Below are 16,906 nucleotides of genomic sequence, written 5' to 3'. Positions count from 1 at the left end.
CAGGCATGTGGACTATACTTCCATAAAACATAATGTCCACAGAAGTATTCTCAACCATCCACTGAAGAAGCTGGAGTAGAAATAATCACGTTTGTCTTCTTCTTGAGTTGGAAAACTCTGAAATGTGCGCTCCCCAGTGGCTCTCAGGGTTTCAGAAGTTAAACGACAATCACCATTACAGGGATAATTTTCCTGATAACACCACTTTTATGGGCCAGTTTTCCTTGCCTTCTCGGTTTCCTGGTTTAGTAATAGAACTTCTCTTCCTGGTGCCCTGTGTGGACTAGACACATGGGAGCTGCGTAAAGATGTGCCGCCAAGTTATGATCAAAGGATGAAGTGTTAGCAAGTGATTGTCTTTATTGTATGCTGTCGAGGACTTGTGCACTGGCCAAGCCTCGGCTGAAGAGTAGTTTGGGTCCAGTGCGCAGCCCACATCAAGCCATACAAGGACAATCTTCTGAGGTTGCTTTCAGATCTGGGTGCAAATATCTAGCTCTGCTCAAACACTGACACGGAGGCAAAGAGCCACACACAACTCAAGGATAACTGGATGGCTGAACACTGATGCTTACGAGACGGTAGAAATAAGCCAGGCATGGTGGTGCATGCCTTTAATCCCAGCACTTGGGAGGCAGAGGCAAGCAGATTTCTGAGTTCGAGGCCAGCCTGGTCTACAGAGTGAGTTCCAGGACAGCCAGGGCTACACAGAGAAACCCTGTCTCGAAAAAAACAAAAACAAAACAAAACAAAAAGACTGTAGAAATAACAATATAAGGATAGCTGAGTTGTTGGGTGTAGTTGAATCTTCTCATCCTTATATTGAGCCTAATGGTATATATGTGTGTGCATGTGTGTGGGTGTACCCACACACACGAGTCTGTAACTATGGCTTTCCAATTACAATAAGTAACAAAGACCTAAGGGGCAGAGAAGGTGGAACCTTTTCTTCACCACTGCCACCTCCTACATCTTCATTCTATCAGGGTTTGTTTGTTTTTTGTTTTTTGTTTTATCCAAAGCAGGCTGAAGAGAACCCTAAGGGTGCCTAGTAGGAACTTGGCAGGTTCAGCCAATAGTGAAAGACTTGGTTCTAAATGGTGATTGTTTATATTGTAGTCAATAGTCAGTTTTCCATGTTAACGTTGTTTGAAAAGAAAGCACAGTTAGTAAACTAGGGATAGACATGATCCTCTTATTCTTACATCAACCTCCAACTTGCAGATAAGGACAGTGAGGTTCAAAGACACAGACTAGATACAAGCTAGATTGCTGTGTGCAACTGTGGTCCAGTCCCATGCCACACCCATCACCCTTTCCTCTACATTCGCCTGCGTGTGAGGGGTGATGATGAAATGCATGGTTTAGCAATGTCTTGGCCATGAAGTTTGTTTGGGTCACAAGGGGTCACAGAACAGTTTATAACAAGTGTAGGGTTTGGGTTCTTTCAGGAAACTCACCAAGTCCATTCCCATGATGAGCTCTAGTCAAGGCAGCTGCCCTAAGAGCTGCTTTAATGGGACATATCCTCATAGCTTGCTCTCCATGTCTTCACATTTGAGCAATGCTCCCAAACATCCGTCTCCTATTGTTCCAATGATGTTATGAAGAAAGAAAGAAAAAAGAGAGAAAATGAAAGAGAGAGAAGAAGAAAAAGAAGAAGAAGAAGAAGAAGAGGAAGAGGAAGAGGAGGAGGAGGAGGAGACAGAGGAGAAGGAGATGGAGGAGAAGGAGAAGGAGGAGAAGAGAAGAGAAAAGGAAAGGAAGCCCATCCTTTGTCGTCTAAGAAAACAAGCACTGGGCTGGAGAGGTGGCTTAATGGATTAAACTTTTGCTATGCACAAGCATGATGGCCAGAGTCTGGATCCCCAGAACCCATGTAAAAAGGACGGCGTGAATCCGTAATCCCAGTTTCTCTGTGGCAAGATTGACAGTGAGACCGGAGAAGCCTTAGGACCTCCCAGAGAGTGTGGCACACCAAGTACCTGCCTCAAACAGGGTGGAAGGTGGAAATTAACATCAAAAGTTGTCCTCTGACTTCCACAATTATGGCATAGTATTCTTACTCCAAAACACACACACACACACACACACACACACACACACACCCCAAAGAGAGGTACTGTGTCTTGCTTGAAGGTCTGTAGGTGAGCTAGGACAATCCTCCTACACATTGGGCTCGGTTCTGCCTCCTATAACTGATTCTGGGGTTGAGGGAGAAAGGGCTGTAGCCACTGGCAGCATATTCTTCCCTCTGCAGGTATACACAGCCAAGCACACTGCAGAAGCAATACTTTGCCCTTGTCATATGCTATCACATCCACCGGCAAAGGAAGTCTAAGGTTGAGTCCAAGCTTCAGACTGTCCCACAGTGCCGAAAGTGAATGAAGATTTTTTCTGGCTGACACCCCTGTCTCTCATGTCAGGTTAAGTATGTGCTTCCCTGAGAGAAGGCGAGGTGTGCCTTTCCAGAGTCCTTCAACCCCAATCCCCAATTAATTCTCCCAGTGAATCCTGCAAGGTGCCACAGACCTATCATCCCTATGGGACTTCTCCTGAGAGACTTCAGAGAGTGAAGGCATCCCAGCCTAGAGGTCCTCAAGAAGGAATTATTCAGCTGATATAGGGATACTTAAAAAGCACTTTGTTCCTATTATTTACCCAAACCAAGTCTTCAACACCCTGCTTTGTAAAGATTCCAAGCTCTCCATTCTAGTTGTTAGCTTTCTCAGCATCATGGCCTTAAGGGAGGAAGGTTTACTTTGGTTTTTCATTTCAGCCCATAGCCACTTGCGCCTGTAAACTTGGACACTTCGTGGTAGGCAGAAACAGCTCACTGGGCATATTAACCACACTGAAGGGTAGGTACCACACCTAAGAGTAGATGGCTAACACAAAGCTAACTCAATCTTATATTGCTTTTGTAAGTATTTTTTGTCTTATTGTTCTTTTGCTTTTTATGTTATGTTTTCTGATTTTGTTTTTATGGTGTGTGTGTGTGTGTGTGTGTGTGTGTGCGCGCGCGCGCGCGCGCGCGCGAGTGCGCATGCACGTATTTCTTGTGTTTTTTGTTTGTTTGTTTGTTTTATTCTGTTTTTTTCCCCTTGGTTGTTGTTGTTGAGAAGACAGAGAAAGGAGGGTATGGAATTGGACAAATGGGAAGGAAGAGAAAATCTGGGAGGACTTAGGAGATGGGAAACTGATCAGAATACAGTGTATTTCCATTAAAAACATATTTTTAAAAGGAATACTGGTTAGTACAGTTTTTTAAAGAAAGAAACACTCTGTTCTGTCATTCTTGGTTTGTAGTAAAGGTGTCCGCAGCCACCTACAAGTAGCGTGTATTCTAGTTAGTCGGTTAGTAGCCTGACTCCACTCACTCGGCTTTTGCGCTAGCACCCGTGCTGCAGAACTGCTTTGAGGGGCAGATGGCACTGCGGAGGAAGTCTCTTCGACCTGACAGGGCATGGCAGCTGCGCAGAGTGCAGTGCCACACGGGCGTGATTTGTATTACAGGAAATTTGGGAACTTTCAAGAAAATACAGGTCAGAGACTGTGGCTACGTTTCCCCCCATCTTTAGTTTGTCACCCCCTAGCGGCTGTTTCTAAAATTCATTCTATTCAAGTTGGGAATCAGCTTGCACCAATGAAGGCTTTTATGCTAACTGCTACCAAACCCGCCATCTATGGGGACCCCAGGAGGAAGATGGGTAGGGCGCTTTTATTTTAAAGCATTACACAAATCTATACGTGTTTTTTTTAATATATATATATGAAAAAAGGTACAAGAGAAAGGAAAGACAGTCTACGGCTTCCATTGCCCTAAGGAACCATGTGTGGTCTCCCAACAGTTTGGTACTGGCTGCTTCTGAGAAGAAAAAGAAGCTGATAAACAGCCAAGTTCCCATCAGTAGCATCTCATACCACCTTGGAGAAGAACCTGGTGAAGTTTTTACAGGAAAGGGCACAGTAACTTGGTACAATTTTTGAAAAGAATAATATACCTACCCTTTGGATAAGCAAAGGGTCCTGCTTGGAAGGAGGGGCAAAAATAACAACAAAGTATAATACCAAATATTTATGAAGAGGCTACATACAGTGAAGCCCATTACTTGTATGGTAACTTAATAAAATTAACCTAGAGACGAGCTTATAGGACCCTGAGTCCTGGAGAGTATGTACACACAGCTTAGAGGCTGCAAGAAGCTTTCTGCAGTCTTTATGTCTGCCCTTCAGGAGATAGTTAAAGCAACCTTTTAAAAAGAGAATAGGTTTGTTGAGGTATAATTCACTTGGTGCCCTGGTCTGTTGGGGTTCTATAACTGTCACCATCAACTGAAAGTGAAGATGAATCTCCTGGGGCTGGAGTTACAGTAAGTCATGAGTTGCTACAAACTTGTGCTGGGAACCAAATTCAGGACCTCTGGCAGAACAGACAACAAAACCACTGAGCCATCTCTCCAGCCTTGCTCATGACAATTTACAGCAGCTTCGTATGCTTGTCTGCAGGGTTTATCAAAGATGGGGAAGGTCACATGAGATGAGCGTCAAGAAGACACACTGCTAGTAAAAAACCAGACTCAGAGCCACACATGCATCATGAATGTATTCACCTTAGTGAATGTATCGGTTGGAAGACTGCACACCAAATTGTCACAAACTGCCTCCATGGACACAGGCACACATGTTGCACACACACACAAACACACACAGAGAGAGAGACAGAGACAGAGAGACAGAGAGGGGGGATTCACTTGCACACATGAATAAAAATAAAATCCTAAAATTAAGTTAAAATTTGTTGTCTCATGTATGGATATATCACCAATCCTTCACACAGAGTGTGGCATAGAATAGTACCTAACCAAATATTTGTTGTTTAATGAACAGTCTATTCTGAGAAAGGCATGGTGGGAGGGTATTATAAGAGGAGTTGGGTGTTCTATTCTGCAGACTGTGTTCTCTATGCACAAAACCACACAGTGCTTGCTTGTCTTTTCTTCTCTCTCTCTCTTCTCTCTCTCTCTCTCTCTCTCTCTCTCTCTCTCTCTCTCTCTAATACAGAAAAATAATCAGGAATTCTTTTGGCCTTAAAAAACCAAAAAGAATTATAAAAGGAAACCCTCAAGAGACAGTTGATGTGAAACAAAAAAGTGGCCTTAGCGGCTTGCAAGGGTGCTACTGATTCTTCTGGACTATGGGTCGCTACAGGTCGGATGGGTGCAATTGGCTCCTTGTACAGCTCTATATCTGAAGACTGATCATTTGCCAGGAACGAATCCTAGCCACTGGAACCCCCACCTGATCAATAAACCACTCTGTGAAGAAACAGGAATTCAATGTCAAGATCCTTGCACGGAATCTTGTTTTCATGCCTGAGAAGATCCTACAAATCAATAGGCATTAGACGACATGGCTATGTTCTTTTCTTTCTATCGTTTTTTCAATATTTGCTTAATTCCTCATCCCTGTTAAGCGTTCTGAAGAGGCCCACGGATCAAGGGCTTCTGGTGAGCACACACAGATGTGTGATCATGTCATCTAAGGCTAAGGCCGTGCTTGCCATGTTGAGAGACCATTAAGAGAAGGGACCAGGAACCATGGTTTGACTATGTTGCCAATCAACGGAGGGTACAGGGATGACCTACATACTATAGCAGCTGCAGATTACAGGGTGCAGAGAGCGCAAATGACAAGTTGCATCAAAAGTGACGGTTAGCAGAGGCCAGGACAAGAGGAATGTGCGTTGGCTTCACAACAGCCCACCCCACACAGTGGGAGCGCACACTAAGGGTCTGTTAGTGCTTTCCTAAGTTTTTAGTGAATAGAACATTTCCACGCTCCTTTATTCTGTCCTGTTTCTCAGGCTCATGTGATGCAAGCTTGGATTTTCAGTAGGGAACAAATTGACCTCTTTTTTGACTTTCCCCAAAATGACAGCTCAGTCACAAATACCTGTTGAGATTGGTCCCCTCTCCTTTGCCTCCATCTCTACTGCTACTACCCTAGTTCAAGACTCCACTGCCTGCTGCCTGGACCTATATAACTGTTCCATAAGAAGGCTTCTTGCCTGAAATTGTTGACCAAGTTCACATATGGAAAGATGAGTGGATTTGAGCAATGCTGTGATGTGATGGTCAGGGGGGCATAGGTCTTGAAGTCAGGCTACCTCAGTTTGAATCCTGTGTCCTTCAGATCTATGGTGACCTTGGACTGCTACTTGATACTTCTGAGCCTGGTTTGCTTATGTCTCAAAGAAAAAAAGCTAATGTGCACATAATTGATAAGGGCAAAGCCAAAACGAAACGAAGTAGTATAGATTAAGTGTTTGGAACAGGAGCGACTGGGCCCTTGTAGCCTCATATCAGTTAGCTGGCCTCTTCCAGAAACACACCCCTCCTCTTTACAATGTGCTGAGAATAAAGTCCAGATGACTCCCTCCAACACACACACACATGTACATACACTCACATGCACACACACACATATCCATACACACACACACACACACAGACATGTACATACACTCACATGCACACGCACATATGCACACACACACACACATGCACATACACTCACATACACACACACACACACCTACAAGCCCCATGGGACCTCATCTTCCTGCCTGTCACCTTTCAGTGACTAAGCCCCTGTTTCCCATTCCACATTGTCCTTGAATGTACGCTTGTTTCTCTAGGAAGATGAGCCCTCAGTCTGCAGACACTGCTCTTTTTGCCTGGAACTGTCTCTCAGTTTTCCGGATCCACTGCTACCTGTCCCTTGAGTCTTAGGTGGTATTTCTTTGGGATGTTCATGTCACTTGTGTCAATCAGTGCCCCTGCAGAAACATCCTTTCCCATCCCATCAGGAAATGTCCTTGACACTTTGAAATTTAAGTTTTCAGTGTGAACTTAAACGTGCTGCTCGCCCAGCAATTGAGATTGGTTTTCATTTCTTTTTTTTAAATCTCCATCTCTTTCTGTAAATACTATTCCCATGTAAATTACAAAAAACATGCATTTCCCTCATCAGTCTTCAAACTTATACTCCCCAAAAGACATAAGTGAAGAGTTGTTCTCCCAGCTAAAGGCAGTATTATTACCGTACTTTAAAATAACCGACTCTGTGGTATCACTCAACTTGGTCGTCTTTCATATTCCTCCAATTGTTCCCCAACATCCCTTCAATCTCTGTGCTACTCTTCCTGTGTGCTGGATCAGCTCTGAGAGGCATGGATACTTTGTATTTTTCATGCCCAGCACATAACTCTGTGTTCATTTCCTGAAAGAGTAATTACCATGCTTCAGTTTGTCCCACTAGGAAGGATCCTCTCTTTATTCCATTCACACACACAATCACACATAGACACATGCGCATGCACACATTCATGCACACACACATTCGTGGACACACACATTCATGCACACACACACACACACACATGCATAGATGCACATGGAAGAACTTGAGCCAGTGCATGTACTTTCCATGGGCTTCCGGGGCTTCCTCTGCCCCTCGCTTGGCTGATCTCATTGATACCCACACTCTGTCCCAACCCCTTTGGCTTTGTTTCTGCCTCTCACAGCTTTTGCTCACCGTCCACAGCCTTGACCTCTCATTTTTCGGTATGACCCTTCTTTGCCTCAGGTTGACCTTTCCAATAGGAAATCCATTCATTTTGGGGGGTTTTGTTTTTTCTGTTTGAAGCCATCTGCGTTCATACCTAGACCAGCTTCCGGTATTAACCTGGTGGCTTCCATGTTCTTCCTGCTTCGTCTTATAACCCCTGATGTCCACTGAGTCTCAAAACAAGTCACACCATGTATCTCTGTGCCTCCATTCCTGTCACCTGAGATGCCCTCCTTTCTGCACCAACATTCCCCTGAAAACCCAGACGCTAGCTCATAAGCCATTAGCCAACTACCTGCTTTTTCCTGGTGAGGGTTCACAAAAGCCTCTGACAAAATGCATCCTCTCCCTCTTCCCTGTCCCTGCTAGCTGCAGATCCAGCCGGTCTAGGTCCTGTTGCTTGGATCTCGGCTTCAGCCCAGCCCAACCCAGCCCCACACTGCCATTAGATAATCCCCTGGGCATTATGGCTGCTGTGGCATAATGGTTTCCAAATAATAGAGCCATTCATGGTCTCTCTTTCCCTAGAGGGGCAGGGGCGAGAAGATTCTTAGTCTTTTTTTTTCTAACTTCCCAGTACTGCCCCCCTTCCCAGTCCCACCTTGAAGAGTTCTCCACCCCCCCACCCCCCGACCCCCGCCCAGTCCCTTTTGCCTCTGAGAGAGAGCACCTACCAGTACCCTCCCCACCCTGGGGCATCAAGTATCTACAGGACTAGGCACATCCTCTCCCACTGAGGACAGACAAGGCAGTCCTCTGCTACATATGTGCTGGGGACCTTGGACCAGCCAGTGCATTTGCTTGGTGGCTCAGTCTCTGAGAGCTCCCAAGGGTCCAAGTTAGTTGACACTGTTGGTCTTCCTGTAGGCATGCCATCCCCTTTAGTTGGACTCAATGCAGGTGACCTTAGCAGAAATGCCCAGTAGCGGGGACATGGAACCTGAAGAGACCACCTCCCAGACACAATCCCCAGGGGAGGAATGAGGACACCAACTCACCTAAAAGACTTTTGACCCAAAATTGCTCCTGTCTAAAAGAAACACAGGGACAAAAATGGAGCAGAGACTGCAGCATTAGCTGACCAGTGACAGGCCCAACTTGGGATCCATCCCATGGGCAAGCGCCAACCCCTGACACTATTAGTGATGCTATGTTGTGCTTTCAGACAGGAGCCTAATGTGGTTGTCCTGAGAGGCACCACTCAGCAGCTGACTGACACAGATGCAGATGCGCACAGCCAAGCAGTAGACAGAGGTCAGGGACCCCTATGGAAGAGCCTTTTTATTTTTAAAATGACAGAATTTTTGTTCATTGTTTTTGTTCCTTTGTTTGTTTTTTAAATTATTATTTTTAAGTAAAGAGTTTCATATTTTGAAGGTGTCTAGGTAATGATCTTCTAAGAAACCTTGGGATAACATGGCCCCTCTGCCCCTTTAGGGTTCTGAGTAAATGTCACTGCTTTTACATGCTTCTACAAAGAGACACTCCACTCCTGTTCATTATCCCACCTTTTAACTTACACTGTGTCGAGAAGAAAAGAGTTTTCAAAAATCAAAGACATCTCCTTGGAACAAGAAACTCGTCTTGTATTGTGCCCAAAGATGCTCTTGATGCACCTGTCATGATTGTCACCAGCCCTACATCACAGGCAGTAATGACCTTTACCTTGGAGAATGTTCAGCAAAGGAGGACGCTTATGCACTGCACCTGTAACTGTGACAGGCACAAAAAAAAAAAAAAAAAAAAAAAAAAAAGCTTCAAGACTCCCAGATGCTGACAGCCCAGAGAAGGGTAGATGGATGGGAGCTAAATCTGGACTCTTAGCTTCCCTCCTCCACTTAGCAGAACACCCCATCTTGGGTGAATTCTTTAACCTTTCCTAGCTCCAGGTGCTTCTCCCATCTGTGGATAATAATATCCTAGGGTTCTTTGTGAAAGCAAAATGAGGTGTTGTTTGGGTAGCAGGATGTAAAAGCTATTTTGGTCTCAGTTTGAACTGAATAGCCAGCACATTCCAAAGCGAGCTGTGATGCCATGCTGGGGTGCAGGAGGAAGGACAGCAGAGGCGTGGAACTTGTCTCCTCTTTCTCTTATGACCTCCAGCACACGGGGGGACGCTGGACAAGGGAACTGCTAGAGAGAACAGGAGGAGTCTGGGAGAAAGCAATGAATATGCTCCAGCTCCACTGTTCACTCTTTTCTTTGCTCCCAGAGAGTGGCTCAGAGGAGCACAGTGGCCCAGGACCCACGACGTTACCACGTGCTTTAGAAACCCCAAGTCAAAGAAGCCCAGAGAGAAGGCAAACAACCAGAATAATGAGGAGCAGTCGGATTTGGGCTTGCTAGGGTAAATTATAATTATCTTTCCATAAGTCTGAGATATGCCATGGGTAACCTGAGGACTCTGTAGTTTCTTGTTTATTTGCCTGAGACAGGCTGGCCTTCGATTCAAAGCAATCATCCCTCTCAAGTGCTTTGAGCATAGTAGAAATTCTTCTATCTGCTAGATGTTGAATGTATGTCTTCCAACTTCACAAGCTGAAGTCTCTGTCCCCAGTGCCTCAGGATATGGCTGTATATGGAAACAGGACTTCTTTTTTTTAATATATTTTTTTAAATTTATTTACTTATTTTATGTATGAGTTCACTGTAGCTGTCTTCAGACACACCAGAAGAGGGTATCAGATCCCATTTACAGAAGGTTGTGAGCCACCATGTGGTTGCTAGGAACTGAACTCAGGACCTCTAGAAGAGCAGTCGGTGCTCTTAACCGCTGAGCCATCTCTCTAGCCCGAAAGAGGACTTCTAAAAAGCTGATTGTGTGCCAAAAGGATAGCTCAGTGGGCAATCATACTCCTGCCAGTCCTGATGACCTGGCTCTTATCCTAGGAACCCACCCGATGAAAGAAGAAAACTGACTTTCACAAGTTGTCTGCTGGCCTCCACACATGCACTGTAGCGCGCATGGAACACACACACTAAATCAATACTTAAAAAGTTGATTATGTTAAACTACAAGGTCCTTACTAGTAGATCAATGGTTCTAAACTTTCCCAATGCTGCAACCCTTTAATACAACTCCTCATGTTGTGGTGACCCCGAACCATTGACTTTTTTGGTTCCTACTTCATAACTATAATTTTGCTACTATATGAAGAGTAATGTAAATATCTGTGTTTTCCAGTGGTCTTAGGTGACACCCGAGAAAAGGTCATTTGACACCCCCCTCCCCCGGAGTGTTGTGACCCACAGGTTGAGAACTGCTGTGTAGATACTAAACCAGTGTGCATCAGGGATACGCACACACAGAAGAAAGGCAAAAGGAGAATACAGCAGGAAGGTAGGCATCTGCGAGGCGGGGAGAGCAGCCGTGGTCCCCAAGCTTACCCCTTGGTCTTGAACTTCTAGTCTCTAAAGCCCCATGTTGTGGAGCATTTATGGCAGAACCTCCTGATGCTGAAGAGAAGAGGGAGATTTAGGCAGCCACTTCCTGGAGGGTTTAGAGATCCTCAGAGTTCACGAAGGTGGAAAACTCTCTGAAATGCCCACAGTTGTGCTAAGAGATAAAGCCTACAGTCCAGCCAGTGTCACTGTCTAGAGCTTAAGTGTCCTCTAAAGACCATATATTCGAGGCTTAGTCACCAGCCTGAAGTGGTATTGGAATTGAGATGGAGGCTTTGAGATGTTGAGCCTTTCAAGGAAACTGGGTCTTCAGAATTGTTCCCTCAATGGAAATTCTGGACCTTAGCTTCTCCCTCTCTTATTGTGGATGGTTTTAATATCACTGCACCACACCTTAGAACCACCTAAAGTAAAGAGCCTCACCTAAAAAACTATCCTGATAGCCTTGACTGAGCTGCGAGGGCCCACCCTGATGGTGGTAGCAGCCCAGATTAAAAGGTATTTCAGGAGGAATGTTGACTTGCCTTTTGCTAGATTGACCTTGCCTCTAGCCTCGGGTTGAGTTGTCCTGTTGTTTAGGCTGCTGCTAATTCCTTCACCAGCAGCAGAAGCAGCCTGGCATAGGGCCCAGATGGAAATTCTGGACTTCCAGCACCAGATTAGAATTACTGAGGCACCCACCATATGGAATAAGAGGCAGCGGTTGTGGGATGACTCGACTGTTGAGGCACCAGTTTCAAGTGTCTGCTCCATTTCCCCAGATTCTGGAAGTTAGACAAAAGCCAGGATTCCTCATTCTTTAGGAATTTGTGAAGCTGATTCCCCACTACCAAAAGAAGCCATTTCCCTATCAGTGGTGGAAGGGACAAATGACTGTCTGTGGTACCTGATAGCATACCAAGGCACATGCTGGCCTCATGTTCCCTCAGTATCACAAGTACTTATTACACCTTTCAGAGTCCATAGCTAGCACGCTAGCTCTTCTCACCTCCTCCCCAGGCCTAAGCTTCTCCAGCTCATGGGTGTCGGTCCCCACAGCTCCCCATTCTCCTTGTAACCCTCCTATCAAAATAAGCTCTCTGTTTTCCCCGCAGTTCTTTATGTCTTCCTTGCTCAGTCTCCCTCTCTGTCTGTCTCTCCCTCCCCTCTCTCAGCTCTCCCACACTCTCCCTCTCCCCCTTATGTTAAATTACAAGGTCCTTAGTAGTAGATCAATGGTTCTGAACCTTTCCAATTCTGCAACACTTTAATACAATGTCTCATGTGTGGTAACCCCTAAACCATAATGGTTTTGGTTGCTACTTCATAACTAAAGTGTTCTCTCTCTCTCTCTCTCTCTCTCTCTCTCTCTCTCTCTCTCTCTCTCTCTCTCTCTCTCTCTCTCTCTCATCTACAATAAAAATCTTCCCTTTAACCATACCATGGAGTGGTCATATCAAGTTATACATCAAGGACCTGACAACTACTGGGTTCTCAGTGATTTGGCTGTTGTTACTATTTTCAAGCTGCCTTAACAAATTCTGATATATATTCTGTATATACACACACAGACACACACACACAGACATACACACACAGACATACACACACACACAGACACAAACACAGACAGACAGACACACACACACAGACACACAGAGACACACACACAGAGACACACACAGACACACACACACCACAGAGACTAGTCTCCAGTTATTTTCCTCCAGGGAACCCCAACTAAATATCTCTTCTCCCTTTTTTCTAGCTCCTGTGAAGTGAACAGATTTCTGTCATGAGGAACCCCATGAAAGTAAGAGCCAAAATGAAACTTTGTCCCTTAAATGTTGATTTCTTCAGGAATTTTGCAAAAGTGATAGAAAGTTAACTAACATACCATAGTATGCTCCAATTGGAAGCTTAGTAGTGTATCTGCTTACCCTCCACCCTCCCAGGATTCAGCTAAAAGCATCCCATTGATCCAGGGGAGGCTTTGGGGAGATTTCCATCCGAGATGGTGTTGGAAGTCTGGCATCCCCACAGGACTGGAGGCATAGGTTTTTAGTTGACACAATGTTAAAAGTATAAGGAACTAGGAAACATTTGGTTCCTGAAGGTTACCCAGGAGAATTACAGACTTGCTTTAGTTTTTACTCTAGAACAAGAGTGAGGCCCTACAAAACAGAGTGCTAAGCAAATATAGTTGGCTTACTGAATATACACCACAAGTCCTGTTTATTTAATACATAAGAGAAGGTATGTCTAATGTATACATATGGCTCCTTGGTCCATCTACAGGCAAGCAAGCACTGAGTAGTCATTACCATTCAAAATTCCCTCCCTGTCACCATGGAGGAATCCCATCTTCCTCAGGCAAGACAATGTTGACGGCAGCAGACCAGTCACTAACAGTTCTTGACTTCTCCAACTTTCATTTTGGGTGCAGAAATTCTATAAAGCCAAGGCGTAAATGCTACTTTCTACATACACCAACCAGTTCATAGAGCAACACTAAGGACCATGCAGGAAGCAAGCTGGGCAAGCCTCAAATTCACATCAGGCTCCAGTGAGGACTGAGTCCAAGTCTGGCTTCCTTGTTTAACGGTTTTTTGTGACCCTAGGTGAATGGTTTCACTTCTCTGTGCCTCTGATCTCCTCATCTATTAAATTGGGGGTAAATAAAGTATACCCTTGACTAGGTTATCATCTAGAATAGATGAGGAAATAGATGTAAAACTACTTACGACAATATCTAACCCGGGCAAATGATTCAGTACACAGACTTAGCATTATATCACAAGACTTCTTAGAGGGAAAGCGATGATGACCTCAGTCTATTGGTAGCATGAGGAACTGCTGATGGAGAACAGATTCTAAACCCAGACTTCCTGGGTTTGAGTTATGCAAGAATGGGAAACATCACTGTCTACATGTTTGCTTTGACTGCTGTTAACATTGTGAAATAATACAGTAATGCCTATACGTATACAGTGCATATAGTAAGAGCTTAATAATAACCACTGCAATTTAGAAAAGGTTGCCTCAATAAATCTGCATGTCCCTGAAGATTCTGGTTCCTCGGAGGTCACAGAGGCATCTGTGGTTTACTCCTTCCTGTAAACTGTTGGTAAAAGATCTCCAGAATCTTCCCAGGTTCCATGCTTCCTAGATACCCTAACCTGTTGTTTGCCACTTGAGGCTTGGGTGTCCCCTCTCCCCCTTTTGGGGCATATGTTTCAGTTTGGAGAGAATATTGCCATCAGGTAGAACATGCCATCCAACAGGGAAAAACACCTTCACACACAATAGGAAAGGAATAAATCTTTAAAATGTGTTTTAAAAGGCACAGCTCCCTTACCATTAGCAGAGGATTGGACTCAGGATCCCTGGGTACAGCAGAATCTGAGAATGCACAGAGCCCTTATTTTTTTTAAAGTGATACAACCCTTTTCAATAAACTATGCACACCTTCCCATATGCTTTAAGTCATCATAGATTACCACCACTGCCACGTATAACATAGAGATTCTGTAACTTTATTATTCTTTGTTTAGAAAACAAGGACAAGGACAAATGTCTGTGTATGCTCAGGTTAAATGGAATTTAAATAATATATTTTTATCCCATGTTGGTTACACTCTTAGATGTGAAGCCCATGGACATAGCAGGCCGCCTCTGCTTTCCTTTTGGCAGGCTGTCAAACTTGACGACGCTTGCCTTTCCCTGTGTGAGCAGGAGGTGTTTCTCAAGTAAATAGGGTGTCTTGAACCCAGAATCCCATCCTCCTTGGACACTTCCTGTAGTGTTTCCACCCTAAGCTCTCAGTCTCTGTCCAGGTTACCTGTCTTGTTCCTTCTTCCAACGTGGCCCCTACCTTTCCCAGGAGGGATGAGGTATCCTCTCCTTCCAGTCTCCCGAGGTGATGCCATGTTGACAGTCCAGAGGACTCACCACTCACTGACCCTGAAGATGGATGGTAAAGAAAACAGCATCTGAAAGGCCGCCCCAGCTAGCAGGAAATCATTGTTTTGCCAATTCCAGAGCTGAGAAACAAGTGTAATACTGGAGGCAGGAGGATACAGTGCCATTCAAGGCTATTGTCACAGCCTCTGCTCTGTGTGCATGAAAGAAACAAAAGGGGCCTGTGTACAAATACAGGGACAATGCCGTTGTGTTACCAGCTGCTTCTGTTACTCTTGGGGACAGGATGAGAAATGAGGCCATGCTGCCTTTCTTGATTTGATGTGCTCTGAACTTACCGAATCTTAGCAACCAGGCTATTCAGGGTGTGGACAAGACACAACACATTCAGTTCATGGTTTCTATGGGGGAAGCATGGGTCATCACCCCAAAAGTGATGTACTGCTTACAAGTCATTTTCAATACATGCTAAATCCCCAGTGTCCCTCTCCCCTTCCCTGAACACCAAAAGAACTGTAGTAATCTTTTCACGACCTTCAATGCTTGGTTTTCAGGGACACCAGCAAGCTCCTATCCAATTTTCCAATTTGAAGTATTTTATGGTTAACTTCCGCATTTCCTGTGCATCCCTGCCCCAGTTTTTTTAAACTGATCAGTGGGAGTTTCCAAACTAAGTATTTGTGCTGGTTCATGGTTGGTTTTTAGATGTCAAGGTGCTGCAATCTAAAACCATCTGAGAAGGGAGTCTTGGTGGAGGGATTACCTGGGTTGGGTGAGCCTCTGTGTGTGTGTGTGTGTGTGTGTGTGTGTGTGTGTGTGTGTATCTCTAGGGAATTGTCTTGGCTGTTGATTGAGTTGGAAAGGCCCACTCTGAATGTGGGGCGCACCACTTCCTCGGCTGGGTGCTGCTCTGTGTAAGAGTGAAGAAGGCTAGCTGAGCGTAAGCAGCAAGCAAGCAGCAATGTGTGCACTTGGTTTTCTCCCTGCTGTGACTGTGCCTTTGGTGTGGCCACAGTCTCCAGCTCCTGCCTCAAGGATGGGCTCATATTTGGAACCCTTTCTTCCTGTATTGTTTTCTGTTGGGGTAATTTTCACAGCGACAGAGATGAAACTAGAAGGAATGTGCTCTGCTGCACTTACATGTTGATTGCATGACTTAAGAAATAATTGAAGTCTGTGATAGTTTGATAACTTAAGTGTATCTATGAAGGAAAATACTCTGTCAAGATGTGCTTTTCACTGGAACTAAAATAAACAAACAAACAAACAAAACAAATTCATCCATTCAAAGTAAACTTTAAGTTTGGTAAACTTTAAGTTTGGTAGATTTCAGTGTTGGTCAGTCTATGACAAGCATGTCTACCCTTATTCCTACACAGCTGCTCAGCTTCCAAGTTTAGAATTTTTGGAAGCCTTTTACTTGACCTTTTTATCAGGCTGATATCTGGCACACTCCACATTGTCTCCTGCCAAGTTCTGAGCACTTACAGTTCTCTAACCAAACTATAAGTTTGGTTAACAGCATCTGGAACACTGATGGTGGAGTCTGAGGTAGCATTTGCAGCAGCTGCTGAAGCTGCTCCCAGACAACAGGATGCATCAGGTTGGTCTATACTCTTAGCACTTTCCCTGAAACGCTGGTAACTGTTACCCACTGGTAACCCTCCACCAGGCTGGGTTTATTCAAGGAAGAATGACATCTTTAAAGACAGGTAGCTTGGAAAGCCCAGCTCCTTCCTTCACAGGTTTCTGTTTCTTTCTTAGTTCTGGAAGCTGGAGTCACTCCCCATCTTGCAGTTGAAGTAGATACAGTACCCAGCAAAGAGGGCAAGTGCCAGGGGAAATGGCTGCTTTGGCTGTCATCATCGCCCCATCTGGATGTAAGCTTTCCCTAGTAGCTGGCAAACAGAAGTTAGTACCTCATTCTGGAAGCTCACAGCCTGCAGCCACTTTGAATCAAGACATGGAAAGG

General features: G+C 44.8%; 1 protein-coding gene across 1 annotated transcript in view; it reads right to left on the bottom strand.

Annotated features, from left to right (window-relative positions):
* Positions 1 to 14,954, bottom strand: part of Prr5l (proline rich 5 like) — a 178,025-nt gene extending 163,071 nt beyond the window's left edge. Inside the window, exon 1 of the mRNA XM_029474407.2 lies at positions 14,888 to 14,954. The gene's annotated coding sequence lies outside the window, so the exon portion shown is untranslated. The remainder of the gene's footprint in view (positions 1 to 14,887) is intronic.
* Positions 14,955 to 16,906: the final 1,952 nt, after the last annotated feature.

Source organism: Mus caroli, unplaced genomic scaffold (assembly GCF_978045245.1).
Source record: "Mus caroli unplaced genomic scaffold, Mus_caroli_1 scaffold_2, whole genome shotgun sequence".
Lineage (NCBI taxonomy): Eukaryota > Metazoa > Chordata > Mammalia > Rodentia > Muridae > Mus > Mus caroli.
The sequence above is the reverse complement of the archived record's forward strand: the minus strand, read 5'-3'. Positions and strand labels throughout refer to the sequence as shown.